The sequence below is a fragment of the Taudactylus pleione genome, unplaced genomic scaffold (assembly GCF_031769625.1).
Source record: "Taudactylus pleione unplaced genomic scaffold, aTauple2 ptg000086l, whole genome shotgun sequence".
In the NCBI taxonomy this organism is placed as follows: domain Eukaryota; kingdom Metazoa; phylum Chordata; class Amphibia; order Anura; family Myobatrachidae; genus Taudactylus; species Taudactylus pleione.
Window position 1 is genome coordinate 32,892,074 of NW_028284488.1, and position 12,603 is coordinate 32,904,676.

Genomic DNA, 12,603 nt, shown 5'->3' on the forward strand with positions numbered 1-12,603 from the left:
CGCGGCCTAGCGCTGACCTGAAGCCGGGGACTAGAGTACACAGTGCAGCCCACTACGCATGCAAGATCTCATACGAGGCGCCCTGTAAAGTCAAAAATCCAGGGTAAAAAGGCACCCAGTTATTATTGAGCAAAGCCTTGCCTGCCTTTATCCTGAGGTGAGAGTTTACACTAAACTACAAGATATTTGATGCTTTAGACATAGATCTACAGGCAGACACTGGGAGATCAACTCCTGTCATACTCCTGTGATCTCTCTGTGAAAGTCTTCAGGTTAGTGGATGTTATACACTTGCTCTATTGAATCTTGAATATGTAATCCCACAAGATAACGCCCAATGAGCGGGGCCGGGACTGGGATGTCTCTTATAATGGACTGATTATTAACTCACCCATACAGTAATGTACTGCCGACCGGATCTAACACTATATCATCTCAGGTACTCTGTCTGCCTAAATTCACTCCTGGTGCCTCGATTTTGCATTCATCTAACATAATGCCGACGAAGAAAGGAGGGAAAACTCCCCGTCAGCCAGCCCCTATTCAATTCCCAAAGCCAACTAGGCCCAGAAATGAAACACTAACAACAACTCCAGTGAAGCCCTCAGGGTCTGCGGTAATGCCTTTGACAATGGGATCCCCTCCACAGACAGGAGTGGGTCTGGATTTTGATCCTTCGGCTCCTCTCACTACCCAGACAATGTTACAGCTGTCTACCGCTTTTCGTATAGATATTCTCACAGGTTTGGAAACTTCGGTCCAATCTCTCCGGGCGGATATTGTGGGAATAGCGGGACGTACAGACCACCTAGAGTGCAAGATGCAGGAGTTGGTGGAATCCCACAATGGCCTTCTCACAGCCCACTCTGAGCTACAAACCGAGATGACTTCCACCAGAGATAAATTGGCAGACCTCGAGGACAGGTCAAGAAGAAACTATCTAAAAATCAGAGGCATCCCAGACTCTGTCGCGCCTGGCGAGCTTCAGGAATACATGATCAAGCTCTTCCAGAAACTACTCCCATCAGCGTCTGAGCATGATCTGCTTATCGATCGAATACACCGCTTGCCGAGACCAAGAGGGGATCCTCTAATTTCCCCAGAGACACCCTGATGAGGATTCATTTTTTTCCACGTTAAGGAAAATATCCTAAAGGCGGCAAGATTGGCGGAGGGCTCCGACGCTTTGGGTGGCAAACAAATTTTTCCAGATCTATCCCCCCTACACTCTAGCTAAAAGACGCTCATATCACGCTATAACTGCTGCTCTCCGAGAAAACGACATCTCTTATCGGTGGGGATTCCCAGTCAAGATTCTGATACAATACGAGTCCTCCACATACGTGATTTCTTCTATTGAAGCTGGAGTCAAGCTTCTAGCAGACTGGGACATTCCTATTTCAGCTACTAAATCTACCTCTTCCGATTGAACCTTTGGGACTGTGATGTCATCTAAAAGTCACTGGTATGACGATTCCAACTCTATAGACTCGTACCCAAAGGTATCTTAGCTAAGTGTTATAGATTTGATTCATACCCAAAGACAAATGTGGATACTGAAAGTTGTTTATCTCTCACTAGGTATCTCAATGTCTTTTTTTCATTTGCTAGCTTTACCTTTCTAGCGCCACTATACATATTGTATTTTTAAGTTACAGGAACCATTTACAAAATTCGAAACTCTGAGTGGATATGGATCACAATAGAAACATGGTCTGCAGTTTCCAGCATCAACAATTTCGCTAGACATTTATTATGTTTATTGATATTAGCTGGAAATTGACTAAATAGTGAAGAATAATCTAATATTGGTAGTGATGTTATTGCCATTTCTCAATGGCCCATATTCTATAGGATTGTTTTGTTAAATCATAGAACCGGTCAGATGTTTATTTTGATCCCTATAATTCTCAATTATTAGTTATTTATGTTGATTAGAATACTGTATGGGTGAGCCTTATGTCGGCCACCACCCCACTGTTCTTCCTTTTTTGGTTTTGTCTCCAAAGTATACCGGAGACAAACACTATGACCCAAATTTTTACTCTGGGTCATTTCAGTTTTTCTACTCCCCTCCCCCCCACACCTGGCATCCTGTGCTGCCCTCATATCCTCCCCCCCCCCCCCCTCCTCCAGTTGGGAATCAGGACTTCTACTATTTTTATGTTCGTATCAGCTTCCTACCATGCCCTATGGTTAAGTTTTTCAGTTTAAACACACATGGCCTTAATTCCCCTAATAAACAATGTCTTGCTCTTGATAGATTTCACAAAGGAAAAGCTAAAATAGTCGCCCTCCAGGAAACCCATTTCTCCTCATTAGCCCCCCCCAGTCATTAGCAACACCAGATATCCTTCTGCTTACTATGCTAATGGCCCCTTTAAAAGAAATGGAGTGGCCATTTTGCTCCATCGTTCAGTACAGTTTGAACGAACTTCAAAGATAGCAGATAAAGATGGCCGATACCTTATTATAATTGGGAAATTAGAGGATAAAATTATCACACTAGTTTCAATCTATGCCCCCAACTCGCGTCAAGCGACCTTCTTACGCAAATTTCTAGAAATACTCCAAAAGGTCAGACAGGGACAATTTAGTACTAATGGGTGACCTTAATCTGGTGTTGGATGATAGGCTTGACAGAACTCCACTAGCTCAGGGTTACTCTGGGAGGGGAAGTCCTGCTGGAGCTTTGCGGCGTTTACTCGCTGAGTTTGATTCATACTACGCATGGAGGACATATTCACCTCAAGTTAAAGATTACACATTTCTCTCACGTACACATTCTTACTCTCGTATCAACTACATACTAACAGATAAGTGGACACTGCAGCACACCCTTAAATCTACCATTGTCCCAGTAGTATGGTCGGATCATGCTGCGGTGACATGGACGTGGAATCTCCCCCAGTCTACTTTGCCCCCTAGACAATGGAGATTCCCTAGCTACTTATTGTCCTCCCCAGAGGCGGTTGCTGCACTATCTGAAGCCATATCAACTTACTTAGAGACTAACTCCCCTCTTGATACCTCATGTCCTACCTTTTGGTGTGCCCTGAAAGCTGTTTTAAGAGGGGTAGCCATCCAGACGGGAGCTAGGCTTCGAAGGCAATATCTTAACAAACAGACAGCTCTACAGGAAAGGCTTCACCAGGTGGCGTCACTGAATAGGACTCAACCCTCTAGAGTGGTCAAAAGAGAACTAGTCTCTATTCGAAATCAACTACATAAGATGTTCCTATCCCATATGCAATCGGCCTATACTAAAATGCAACAAAGGTTTTATACCTTGGGGAACAGATCTGGCAAGTTTTTAGCTAGTAAACTTCGAACTAGACATGCTAGAAACAGAATTAAATCTCTACGATCCCCTGATGAACGAACCCTTCTAAACCCCTCAGATATAGCTAGAGAATTTTCTACGTACTATGGGAAGTTGTATAACTTAAAAGATTACTCTTCAATTCCTCAACCTAGCGCCACCCTTATTTCTTCTTTTCTGAAGGACTTGGAACTCCCTGTATTGAGCGAGGAGGATCTAGAATCCCTTAACTCGGCATGGTCCACTGAAGAGATTTTGGGGGTGATGAGTTCCTTACCTTCAGAGAGGGCTCCTGGTCCGGATGGATTCACAAACTCTTTCTACAAAAAATTTGCAACAGAGCTATCCCCTATACTTAGAGATCTTTTTTTTGTATACTACTAAAACTGGCTCCCTCCCTAAGGAAATGCTCCAAGCCCAAATAGTCACTATCCATAAGCAGGGGAAGGATCCTTCTCTTTGCCAGAGTTATAGACCCATTGCATTACTCAACACTGATGTGAAAATCTACTCTAAATTAATCGCTAATAGACTTTCCCCCTATATTCCAAAATTAATCCATCCGGACCAGGCAGGATTAGTTCATGGTAGACAAACATCCGACAATACCCGTAGAGTATACGACCTTGCCGAACTCTTACTCAGGGAAAAACGCGAGGCTATACTTCTTTCCCTTGACGCCGAAAAGGCGTTTGACCGTCTAAACTGGGATTTTCTCAACGCCGTTTTAGTAAGATTTGGGTTCCAGGGGGAAATGGCGACCTCAATTTCAGCACTTTATAGCTGCCCTTCAGCGTCTGTCTTGAGCAATGGATTTTCATCTCCAATTTTTGAGATAACAAATGGTACTCGACAGTACTGCCCCCTCTCCCCGTTTATGTACATCCTGGCCGTCGAGCCATTTGCCGCTACAATTGGAGGTTCTAATGCATTCCCGGGTATCAAGGTGGGCTCTTCAATACATAAACTGAGCTTGTTTGCGGATGACGTAATCCTATTCGTTACCGACCCATGCTCTTCATTACCAACCTTACATAACATTATAGATCAATATAGCGCTTCGTCATTCTATAAACTTAACACTACTAAAACGGAGGCCTTGCCTTTCCATATCCCACCTGAAATATTGACAAGACTTAAAACAAATTTCAAATATATATGGAAGGAGAACGCCATATCCTATCTAGGGATACACATATCTAACACTGACTAACCTAGCAGAATTAAATTTTAAGCCCCTCTTGATCCATATAGATGACCTATTGAAACGTTGGTTAGGTTTTGAAATATCTTGGTTGGGTAGACTGGCCGCGTTCAAAATGTCAATTTTACCAAAGCTTATGTATCTGTTCCGAGCAATCCCTTATCTAGTTCAAAAAAGCTATATTCGACCGCTCCACACTCTAGTTCTGAAATACATATGGAGGGGAAAGACCCCTAGGGTCGCTTATTCTCGGTTAGTTAGACAGCGCAAGCTGGGTGGGCTTGAAGTCCCTGATCTGTTTGCTTATCATTATGCTTGCCTAGTGGCTCAGATAGGCGACTGGTCCCTCCCCCCTGGGACCAAATCATGGGTAGATTTGGAGAGGGAACTATGCTCATATACCCCCTTTGGGAGTTTCTGTGGACACCCAAACAACTACGTCCTGTGGCGAAAGACACTCCTCGAGCCGTTGTAGACTCATTAATAGCCTGGGATCTAACTGCAATCTCTACTAGATGTCTTTCTCTACCGACCGGTAACCTCTCCTTGGGAACCCTTTCACATTTAATACCTGATTTAAACATTTCTCGATGGCAAACCTGCGGCATTTCCTCTATCTCAGATCTGATTAATAATAGATCAATCAGAACTTTTTCCTCCCTTCAGCTACAATACAACCTACCACATAGGGAATTATTTATGTATACCCGTATATACCACTGGTTATTAGTATGTTTAAAATCCCAGGCTCCCTACACCTTCCGCCTGTCACGACCCTGTCTAGTTGTCACCTTTTTGCCTTGAGACTTACCCCTGTCAGCTTCCCCATGGATCTGTGTGTGTAATTTGCCTGGAGGATTTGCTCTGATTATTGCACCTGGTCTCTCCTCTGTCTGTGAGCACTGCTAGCCCTGATTGGAATCACAGGTGTGGTTCTGAGTCTCAGAGCTGCAGAGATGAATACTCCCTCTGCATGTTGTGCCTTCCACCACTCATAATGCTACTACCAGACCACCTGTCCGTATCCACCAATTGCTGCCAGACCCAGGGTATATATATCCTCTCCTGATAGCATTCTGGGCCTGAACATCTCGTCTTCCCGTGGTGAATGGTTCATGCTGTTTCTGCATTCAAGTATCTCCCTGAAACCTGCTACAGCAATCCCTGGCGCTATCCAGAAAACCTGTTTCAGCTGTACCTGGCAATACAGTAAATCTGCTGGCAGCAACCCCCGGTGCTTCCAGAAAACCCGTTACAGCCAAACCTGGCAATCCAGTAAGCCTGCTGACAGCAACCCCTGGTGCATCCCGAAAACCTGCTACAGTAATACCTGGCATCCAGACGTCCTGTTACAGCAATACCTGGCCTGTGCTCTGCTGCTAGTCCTACTCCTGGTTGGTCCCTGACACTCTGTAAACCTGCATCGTGTTACCCTGCCTTGCTTCCTGCTGTGGATCAACTCCTGCCCCTGTTACCTACCTATTCCCTCCCTGAACCTAAAATTCCCAAACCTACCCATTCCTTCCTGAAACCTGTTATTTCCAATTATCCTGTCCAGCCTGCAAATTCCCAAACCTACCCATTCCTTCCTGAAACCTGTTATTTCCAATTATCCTGTCCAGCCTGCACCTGAGTTCTAGCCTTTGTCATAGTAATTCCAGATTACCCTGTTTAGCCCTCGTCTCAGCATTACCTGACTTCCCTTCAGCCATTGTCACATTCCAGTCCTGAGTCAAGTTCCAAGCTCATCAGTTCAGTCCACGTTGTTCCAGTCCAGAGTCAAGTTCTCAGTTCATCAGTTCAATTCAACAAGTCTTCCTGCCGGTCCCAGTCCGGTCCCTCCAGTTCCTGTCATTTATCATCAAAGGCAGTTTTCACTGCTACCCAAGTCTTGTCAATAGAGCTATTTACATTATCTGTGATTCCAGTCATGCCGGCCTCCGTTGAAACCCGATCACCACCTGAGACAGTTAACTCGCAGACACCTATCATGACACTGCCTGCCCACATCCTATCTAGATTGTCAGCAGGGAACTCCAGAGGTTCAATACGGTTTTGGTACTCCTTATACCAAGATAGGAAACGGGTAAATCTCCTACGCAACTCCAGTGAGAAGCTGACTTACAAACCACATTTACATCCCATCAGTGGGAATCTATATACTTAACAGCCCACCGCTTCTCCAGATGCCATAACCACCTTGAAATGCAATATAAATTGCTACAGAGACTTTACTTCATACCAGCTAAACTTCATAAAATTTGGCATTCTCAATCAAAGTTTTGCTGGGGAAACTGTATGGAAATAGGCGATTTATTCCATATCTTCTGGAGCTGCTCCCGTATACGTCACCTATGGAACGAGGTGTTCACATTAGCCTATAAAGTTCTACAAGTACGCCTCCAGGAGTTCCCTGCTTTGGCATTGCTACATATTTACCCTTCGGGGCTATCTACGGCGGATTGCTACGTTCTAGGACATATATTCATTGTCACGAGAGCAGCTATTGCTCAGCACTGGAAATGTTCATCTCCTCCCCCCCTCTCTAAAATAATCAGTAAGATCCATTTTGCTTTTTTAATGGAAACTGTAGGGTTACCATACTCCTCTTTGATTTCTTCCCCTTTAGTGAAGTGGTCCAGTTGGTCTAAGTTTACTACAGCTGGGGAAGGTGCATTACTTCTAGAAACCCCTTAGTTCCCAATCTTGTTGAGAGGTTTGTTGTGGTCTCATTTACCAATATTGTTTTATTACAATGTAATTATCGGGTACGTGATTTGCTTGCTACTAATACCATTTGTCTCTCATACATTGTATGTATGTTTGGAAATGTTGTAATTTTTCCTGATTTTCCCCCCCTCCCCACCTTCCTTTTCGACTTTCTGTACCCCTCCCCCTCCGTGATTCACGGACAATTTTCTAATAAAAACTATTGATGGAAAAAAGAAGGGGGAGCAACAGGAGAGCGCTGCCACATCAGATACCCTGCGGGCAGAGGAAATAGCGAGGAGAAAAAGTGTCTTCGCTGTCAGCCACCTGAGGACTACAGAGTCCAGAGGTTCAAATGGAGGAGCCTGTAGAGCCCTGAGAACCAAGAACAAATCCCACAGAGCTCCCGGTGGGACAAAAGGAGGTTGAAGATGGAGAGCCCCCTGAAAGAATGTTCTAACATAAGGCAGTGGAGCAATCCTTCACTGTAACTAGATTGACAGAGCATAAACCTGAACTCTGAGAGGCCAGGTGGAGACCAAGGTTTAACCCAGCCTGGAGAAAGGCAAATACCCGGGAGACCCTAAAAACTGTAGGATCATAGCCTCTGGGGGAGCACCATTGAAAGTTAGTGCCACTCTGTAATAGATGTGGGCTGAGGTAGACTTGCATGCCCTGAGCATTGTCTGGACCACAGAGTGAGAGAAACCCTTGGCTCTTAAGAGGGATGACTCAAGAGCCACGCCGTCACTGACAAGAGGTAGGTCCGGGTGCCGGCAAGGACCCTGTGCTGGTAGATCCTGTCGTAAAGGCAGTGGAAATGGAGTGTCTATGGAGAGACTTCCGTAGGTCGGTGAACCAACGTCGCCTGGGCTAGGCCGTGGCTATTAGTATCACGTGCCGCATTCTTGCTTGAACTTTCGAAGCACCCTCGGAAGGAGGGAGATCGGCGTAAAGAGATATGTGAGATTGAAGTCCCACCTCACTGCCAGAGTGTCAGCGAAGGCGGCTGAGGGGGTCTCTGGTCCTGGACTCGTACCTGGGGACCTTGTGGTTGTGACGTAAGGCCAATGGGATCTACGTCTGGCAGGCCTCATTTGTCCACGAGGAGTTGAAAGACATACGGGTGGAGAGCCCATTCTCCGGCTTGTATGTCCTGTTGGCTTAGGAAGTCCACTTCCCATTTGCAGACTCCTGGAATGAACACTGCCGAGATTGCTGGGAGATGACCTTTGGCCCAGACCAGAATGTTTGTTTGCCACTTCCCACATGGCTGCCTGACTTCACTCAGCCTCCCTGATGGTTGAGAGGTACACTACCGCAGTTGCGTTGACGGGCTGGAGCTGGACCGGCCTGCCGTGGAGGAGATCCTGCGCCTGAGTGACTGCTCGGTTCACTGCTTGAAGCTCCAGAATGTTTATGGACAGGCAACTCTCCTGAGTTGTACACCGTCCCTCAAAGGAATGATGACAGACTACCGCGCCCCATCCGCGAAGGCTGGCATCTGTCATGAGAAGTTCCCGATCTGGAATCCAGAAGCGATGACCCTTGTCCAGATGGGACATCTGTAGCCACCATGAGAGGGAAAGCCAAACCTTCGGAGAGAGGAGGATCATCTGGGACTGGATCAGATGATACTGTCCATTCCACCAGGAGAGAATCGGTTATTGCAGAGGCCTGGAGTGGAACTGGACATATTTCACCATATTGAAGGTGGACACCATGGACCCCAGGATCTGCATTGCTGAGTGAATGGATACCCTCTGATTGTGGAGCAAGCTGCGCAAATGCAAGTGTAGTGTCAAAATCTTGTCTGTCGGCAAAAAGATGCTCTGTATTTGAGAATCTAGGAATGCCCCCAGATGTATCATCCGCTGTGTCGGGAATAGGGAGGACTTTTTCCAATTGATGATCCAGCCGTGTGTTTGCAGGCAGTCCATGGTCAGCTGGAGATGGCAGACTCACTGCTTGTGTTACAATGCCAAGATTAAGAAGTCATCTAGGTATGGCAGGATTCTGACTCCCTGGCGTCTGAGGTGTGCCGTCATAACCGCCATTATTTTGGTAAAGACCCGATGGGCTGTGGACAGACCAAAGGGTAGTGCCTGAAACTGTTAATGTTGCTGCAGAACGGCAAACCGTAGGAACCGCTGGTGGGTTGAAGTAATTGGACACTCTGGACATAGGTACATGCAGATATACATCCTGAGAAATCATGAAATTCCCAGGCTCCATTGCCAGGACAATTGTTCGTAAAGTTTCCATGAGGAACTTGGGCACTTTTTTGGATTCAGAATAGGCCAATGAGACCTATTCGGCTTCTGAATCAAAAAGAGTGGAATAAAAACCAGTTCCTCTCTGAGTCGAAGGAAACGGGATTATCACCCCTGAATGCAGCAGGGAGTGATGGGGGACCTGTACAAAAAATTGCCGGGGAGGATTCCTCAAGAAAGTGAGAGCATACCCCTGAGAGACCACTTCTCGGACCTAGACGTCTGTTTGATGCCAAGAGTCGGCATATTGAAGAAGTCTGCCTCCAACCCTGGGATCCTCCAGGAGGAAGGTTTGTCATCCGGTTTGGAAGCTGGATGTCTGGCTGACCAAGGCTGTTTGACTCGTGGCTTGGTGGTCTTGAGCGAACTAGACTGCCTGGGAAAACACTGTCCTCTTGCTTTACCCTTGGGGCAAAAGGACCGAAAAGAGGACAGCCTATTCTTAGGGGCAATTGCTGATGGCAGACTTTGAGGCTGCAACGATAGCCACAATCTTGTCCAATTCTGTGCCAAACAGCCTGTCTTCAGAGAAGGGTAAGGATTCGAGTGCCTTCTTGGATCCCATGTCGCCTTCCAGGACCGTAGCTAAAGGACTTGGCGTATGACTACCGAGGTCGCAGATGCCTTAGAGGCAAGGAGTCCAACGAAGCTTCTTCAAATAAGAGGCTGCATTCTGAATATGGGAGATATAAGCCAGTTGTTCCCTGGTAGCATCTGATGGCAGGCTCTCTTCCAGTGCCCCTGGCCTTCCTTTCGTTAACCTTAGCCACCCAGGCAGCAGCCATAGCTGGCCTAGTAATAGCGCCAGAAAGCGAGTAGACTAATTTGAGACAAGTTTGTAGCTTTCTATCCGTGGCCTCCTTAAGGGAGGATGTAGACGTGAAATAGTGTAGAGTTTCTGACTAAGTGTGCCACATGCGAATCAACGGCAGGAGGGACTTCCCATTTAGTAGACTCCTTTTAGTAGGGAGAGGGTAAAAGGACTGTAGTCTTTTTGGGACCTGGTACTGCTTGGCAGGAGTACCCCAAGCTTCCCCATGAGGTCAATGAGCTGTTCTGATTGAGGGAATTCCGCCTTAACCACCTTCTGATGTTTAAACATCGGGTTTTTGGTTTTGGGGCCGGTTCATCATCCTCTATATTTAGGATTCATTTAACCACCCTTCCTAAAGCAGGAACATCGACTGTTTGACTGTGCTCCTCACTCAAGTGTGACTCTGAGAGAGAACCTTGTGCGTCATTTGCCTCCGTAGATGACTCGTCAGAATCCAAAAGCTGGGTGGACTGATGGGTTTATACAATCCGCCTATGTGCTTTGGTGGCTAATTGTTTGCCCGCCTGTAACTTTTGCTGAGAGGCGGCAGACTTTTGAGCCATATTCTGATGGGCATAATCATCCATCCAAAGAGAATGCATAAGGGGGTACAGACATTGTAGGTTGTAACAGCTGTGGGTACCCCATGGTAGGAGGCAGCATGTGAGTTGATAAACGATCCACTAGCTGCGTCATAACATGGGATAAGGAGGACACCTAGGGTCATAGACCCTCCTGCATGCCCGCAAAACAGGATTTACATGTAACCAGCACAAGGCCCCAGCCTCCTGTTTATCCTTGCCTTTAGAAGACATAGCCAATAAGTAGCACACAATAAGTGTCTAGTTAATAATGCAATGCGACACTCTTCATAAGTACGAGTAAATGTGAAGTACAAATGCCCTTACACACCTGGTGGTTGAGGGTTTGAGAAAAGAGCAGCAGGGATAGATATAACTGACAAAGTTTTAAGACAGTATATCACACAACAGAACTAGCACAAGTCACACACAGTGTATATAAATATACTTATAATGGGCACTAAATAAACTACTCAAGCCTCCAAGGGCTGGTAGGATTTGTGCGCTGTATAACCTGGCCCCAGGGAGACTAGACCCGATACTCCTGAGACCTGTAGCTTCAGGAAAGCATTAATCAATGGCTACTGAGCGTCTCATATAGGAGGAGGGTGAGTAGGAGGAGCAGCCCAGAAGCGGGAAAACTCTTGAGGGCTCACGCTCTGGGCTGGGGGAGGGGCTGCCGGGGGAGAGCCTACCTCCCCATTACCGCATCAACCACTGGGTAAAGCTGGCCTCACCTGGTCCCTGACACCAGTTTTTAACCGCCCCGATGGTCTAGTGGGGGAGTGGACGCACCAGTTGCCCCACTACGGCGTCTTCCGGCAGCTCTCTACTGCCGGAAGTAAGGACTGCCAATCGCCTTACCCGATCTTCTCAGTAGCCCGGCTGCAGCCCTGGGTCCCCAGTGGAGCATCTAGCAAACCCGTTATAAAAGGTGTGACTGATCCTGTCCAGCACCAAACCAAAAACTGTCTGCTAGGGGCGGGGTATATGTGGAGGAGCACCAAGGCATCCTGGGAGCTAAAGCTTAATTGTTTGGTGCCTGGATCACTCCAACCACACCCCCCTCCATGGTATCCCTGTGGATCCCCCTATGGACCCTGAAGAAGAAAAGACTGCAGATCTCCTTGAAATATATTGCTCCTCTTTAAGAGAGGAGTGATAATTTTGAAGTACAGTCCCTTCCCACCCACTAGTAAAACCACCAGTGTCTTTTGGGATGTTTCCATATAGGGTGTAGTAGGTATTACTGCCGGCCGCATTGGCCCGTCAAGGGCGAAGATCCCGATCGTCCCTAAGGTAAGTATCACTAACCTAATTTTACCCCCTAACCCTCCCTTAGGGGTGCCTAACCCTAACCCCCCCCGGGGAGTGCTTAACCCTATCCCCCACCTTCCCCTACCCTAAACCTAACCCTCCCGGGGGGTACCTTACCCACCCACCCCACTCCCGCGCGGCTGTCTGCGCTCGGCTTACCTTCGTTGGGTCTTCCGGCGTATGGTTAATGACAGGCATCGAGTTTTGACGCCTGTCATTAGTACCACGCCGGGATTAGAGAGTCTGGAAGCCGGCGGTCGGCATTTAGACCATCGTCTTCCAGACTGCATCCCTTCCATATATAGTGTCCTATATTTGGAAACCACCTGTCAGCAACTATAAGCACTGGCGTGTTAAAGAACTATTGCCTCTCCCTGGTGGAC

General features: G+C 47.0%; 1 protein-coding gene across 3 annotated transcripts in view; it reads left to right on the top strand.

The window, feature by feature from the left end:
- GSAP (gamma-secretase activating protein) overlaps window positions 1-12,603 on the top strand; it is a 195,551-nt gene that overhangs the window by 173,527 nt on the left and 9,421 nt on the right. The gene's annotated exons all lie outside the window — the stretch shown is intronic.